General features: G+C 31.6%; 1 protein-coding gene across 2 annotated transcripts in view; it reads right to left on the reverse strand.

Annotated features, from left to right (window-relative positions):
- The window catches only part of LOC111684188 (tau-tubulin kinase homolog Asator), a 169,859-nt gene that overhangs the window by 60,471 nt on the left and 104,044 nt on the right, over positions 1 to 5,344 (reverse strand). The gene's annotated exons all lie outside the window — the stretch shown is intronic.

Here is a 5,344-nt window from a genome sequence, read left to right on the forward strand (position 1 = left end):
CTTGGCTAGGGCCTTATACAAGATTTGTAGAAATGATAGATCGGATGGGAGAAGAGGTGGAGGTGTTGCGCTGCTGTTATCAGAGAGTTTAGAATACAGAACAGTTTTTATATCAGATAGTGGTGACGTCTGTGAGTCATTATTTGTGGAGATCATTTTAGGGGACATTAAAATACTAGTTGGCGTTTGCTATTTGCCTGATGGTGATTTGTCCGCCTTTGAGAATTCTGTTGGTGACCTTACATTCAAATATTCTCATTGTGTCATTATGGGTGATTTCAATACAAATCTCTTTTCTCCCATTGACTCGCTGTTAGTCCGTTCTATGTGTCAAAGACTTGATTTGACATATCATCATAATTCTTTGCCCACTCATTATCATGTTGGTTGCGATAGAACATCTTTGATTGATTTTTTCCTTATAAGTAATAAACTATCCGCTGATATATCCGGCCAAATGCAGTGTCCAGGAGTATCCAGACATTCCCTTATTTTTATGGCCGTTGACATTCCAAAGCCATCTTGTCCGTTATTTGTTTCGTAGAAAGATTATAAATCGTTAAGGTTAGAGGATATTGAACTTGGGATCTTAATGTCGAGTATTAACGCCTTACATGATTTAGTTCCTATAGTTCGTCGTAGGTTTAGTGTGAATGGAGATAACTGGTTCAACAATAGGGACATATGTTACCACATGCTCATTATCTTCGTTGCAAAAGTTCATTGAATTGGAAAATTTTCTGTAGATACAGAAATAAGGTTAAAAGCGTTATAAGGAGACTTAGAAGTCGTGCTCATGCTCAAATCTTTCAAGATTGTAGCCCTGAAAATTTGTGGGGCTTCTTAAGAAAGAATGGATGTCTTGAATCTCGGGAACATTTAAATTTGTCCGATCCAGATAGTGTAAACGACTATTTTACTGCTTGCCAAATACAAGACCCAGGGTATTATGATGACAGTGTTGATAATCAATCTGTTTCCAATTTTTCCTTCTCATGCATTAGTCATGATGAGTTATACCTGGCATTTAAGAAAATAAAATCAAATGCCATTGGTCATGATGCCATTCCATTAAAATTTTTGAAAATAATTTTTCCTTATATTTCATCACATTTGCTTCACCTTGTAAATACCATTATCACAACATCGACTTTTCCTCTCTACTGGAAAATTGCTAGGGTTGTTCCAATCACAAAAGAAGGACAATCAACTGAATATGATAATCTTCCGGTTTTTTCTAAGGTAGTGGAACATATATTAAAGGACCAAATGATTGAACATCTAGAACGTAGATCATTGATTCACCCTTCACAATCGGGTTTCCGACGTGGCCATAGCACAACTTCGTTGTTGATTTCTTTGACTGATTCTATTAGACAGTTTTTAGACAGTCGTAAGAATGTTGTATTAATTTCGGTAGATTTTTCTAAAGCTTTTGATAGGGTAATACATTCTAGATTACTTATTAAGTTGTGTCAGAATTTTGAGTTCTCCTCTCAAGCTTATAATTTAATTAAATCTTACCTACATGATAGACAACAGTATATTTCAATTGGAACTTCGCTTTCCCACACTCGACGAATAACTAGTGGTGTCCCACAAGGATCCGTTATTGGGCCACTTTTTTTATGATTTATATTAATGACCTTTTGCTCAAGTTCAGTGGTGTTTCTTGTCTGCCTTTTGTATATATGCTGATGATGTCCAATTTGTTTGTTATTCTGATAATGAATTTGTTGATGTATTAAATGAGGGTATTAATTATATACTTCATGTTGTTGCATCATGGGCATCAGAAAATAGTTTCCTTGTTAACCCTAGTAAAACTAAATTAATGGGGTTTGGATTTGATACTAATAGAATGAATGTTATGATTAATAATTCACCTGTTGTATTCGTTAATAAGATAAAATGTTTAGGTCTTGTTGTTGATAACTTATTAAATTTTTCTCCACATATCAATTATCTGTCTTCTCGAATGTCGTTTCTCTTAAGAAGATTGTATTCAATAAATTTTAATTTGCCTTGTTCAATAAGAAAACAGGTCGCTTCGGCTATCTTAATGCCCCATATAATGTATTGTTCTGAAATATTTACGGGTACAGGAGCTCAGATGCTTAGGAAATATAAATAAATCTTCAATAAGATTATACGTTACATTTTTGGTCTGAAAATACAGGATCATATAGCACAACATACCCTTAATTACCTTGGTTCATCTTTTGATTATTTTATTGATATAAGGTTATTATTATTTTTTTTACAAATCAATTGTTAGAGGTTATCCTATTTACATTGTTGACAAATTTCAGTTTTCTCATTCAACCAGAAATACCCAAATTATATTTCCTATAAGGCACTTAAATTGTCTCCAGAAATCCTTTCAAATTAGAATCTCTAAAATTTGGAACGCGTTGCCTAGAGACTTAAGAAAATTTTCATTTACACTAAATCAATTCAAAGTGAAATTATTGGAACAGGCAGAATAGGCACCTTAAAATGTTGTTTCTATTTTTCTTTTTTTACATATTCTTTTTTTACATCTTACTTAACATTTATAGATCCCATTGAATATTTTTTTATTTCTAATTTAATTGTACCATTTAAAATTTGCAAATGTTTATATTTATATATTTTATTTTGCTGTTTTGTAGTTTTAATAAAGCTAGTAGCTTTAATTAGCCATATAAGGCCCTAAGGGCTCGGTTATGTAAATGAAGAATTAATAAAAAAAAGATAATGATGTTTGTAATGTTCTATAAATTTTCCATTTGTAACGGATTTATGCTATTTAAATAATCTTGGGATTTTACTATTAAAAAACATAAGAAAACTTATTTTACAAATAAATTAAAGAACTTATCACATATGTAAAATGTTAAAATTCGTCCATCATGATTTCATACGTCATTTTCAAATTATTAAAATCAGCTGCGAAGCTCTACGTAAATCAATTTAAATTACCTACGAATTACGTATGAACGAGTGCCATGTCTAATTTTTATTGAAATATAATAACAAATAGACTATTTGTTAAATAAAATTAAAATAAATAGAAATTACTTAATTTGTTAGAATAATTTACAAACTTATTTTTGTATCACATACATACATACATGAATTCCCAAACATAGCAAAACAAAACGAATTACGAATGCATCGTAAAAACGGATTAATTGACTATTGTAATACGGAGGCCAATAAAGAAATTCAAGTGTAAATTGTCTCCAGAAATCTTTTCAAATTAGAATCTCTAAAATTTGGAACGCGTTGCCTAGAGACTTAAGAAAATTTTCATTTACACTAAATCAATTCAAATTGAAATTATTGGAATAGGCACCTTAAAATGTTGTTTCTATTTTTCTTTTTTTTACATATAATTTATTTAAACTGTATTTCAAGCTTTTAATTTTTTGAACCTGAATACATGTATGCCAGCATTCATTTTTGTGTACATATGTATGTATTTATATGTTACTTACTTATTTTTGATCTTACTTAACATTTATAAATCTGATTGAATATTTTTTATTTCTAATTTAATTGTACCATTTAAAATTTGCCCGGACCTATTATTCGTCCATCATGATTTCATACGTCATTCAATCCTAACTGAATTGAATTACATAATTCGCTATGTAAAATTATTAAAATCAGCTGCGAAGCTCTACGTAAATCAATTTAAATTACCTACGAATTACGTATGAACGAGTGCCATGTATAATTTTTATTGAAATATGTTTTGTTGGTAGTGTACCGCTTCATTTATTTAAGTTCGTATATATGTATTATATTTGTTTTTCCAGAACGTTTTATGTATTTCAGGATAACGGTTATTTGTACATTATTTGTACATATAATGTCTATCTCTTTTCTTCTTTTATATTATGAATATAGATAATAACTTAGATTATAAACTAGATAATAAGCTAGATCAGAGTATAATATGAATGCTGTGAAAAAGCGTCATTAATAAACTTGTATTCAAAAAGAAAAGACGTGTCGTGATTATTTAAAAGCGCTTACAATCTCAGAAGTGGGATAATTAAAGAAAAATAATAGGATAATTTTTTTTCTCTATTAATTTAGTGTAAAGTGCAGGAAAATACAAACTTTTTGAGGAAAAGTAAAATAATTTAGTGAAATAAACACATAAAAAGAAGAAGAACGGTTGACGATTTTTTTTTATTGCCAAAAATGGAAAGTGTGAGTGGAAAATATAACGCTGCACAACTACGTCATTGGCTACAACATCTTGGCTTGCCTTCAACGGGTACGAAAAATGCACTCCTCCTAAGATTAAACGAAGTGCCGGCAAAGGAAAGAGGGGAATACCCGGGAGACGACATGATTGATCAAGGCGAGAACATAGGTGGCGAGAATGAAAATTTTGAAAATGATACTGCTGGTGGAGTAGAAACAAATGAGCGTGAAAGAGGCCGCGATACAAATGAAAGTTCAACGAATGAGTGTGAGACAAATGATCGAAACATACCACAAATGAAGGAGAAACAAGACTTTGAATTTCTTGGAAATTTACTGAAAAAGGAATTGGAAATTGTTAAGCTTGAAAAAGAGTTGTTAAGAAAGGAAAATGATTTGTTGAAGAAGATTGCTATGTTTGAAAAGACACGTGAAGATAAAACTACCGAAAATGTTACTGTAGATGTCAATGATAATGACACAATGAGCATAAATGCATCAAATGATGAGGGATTTAATTCCAACATGCACAGAAACAAACTGAATGCATCCTTTGGTATTTTGAAGGATATGCTGCCTGATTACGATGGATAACCCAATTTAAGAGTGTTATTGATGTGTGGATGAAAATACAGCGAAGGCCTTATTAATGTGCAAGTTGAGAGGAAAAGCTCAGACATGGTTACATTCAAAACCGAATTTCATTTACGAGAGCACCGAGGAAATATTGACACAGATGAAAGAAATTTTCTGTACGAAGGAAAATAAATTAATGATGCGACGTAAATTTGAAGCGCGCATATGGAAATTTGGAGAAACGTTTACAGATTATTATAATGACAAGATTTTTTTGGCCAACAAGGTTGATGTTTCGGATGATGAGTTGATAGATAACATCATTGAAGGTATTCCTGATGAGCAGCTTAGAGTTCAGGCTAACTTGCAATGCTACACTAATAAGACGCAACTCCTACAGGCCTTTTCTAAAATAAGTCTGAAGCAACAATATCGCTTAAGTGAGAATAACCAAATGGGTGAGGTGAAGGAAAGAAAGTTGAGATGCTATAACTGCAATTCCTTTGGACACTTTGCAGCTGAGTGCAAAAAGCCGAAACGTCAGGTGGGTTCCTGCTATGGATGT

This window comes from Lucilia cuprina, chromosome X, assembly GCF_022045245.1.
Source record: "Lucilia cuprina isolate Lc7/37 chromosome X, ASM2204524v1, whole genome shotgun sequence".
Classification (NCBI taxonomy): Eukaryota; Metazoa; Arthropoda; class Insecta; order Diptera; family Calliphoridae; genus Lucilia; species Lucilia cuprina.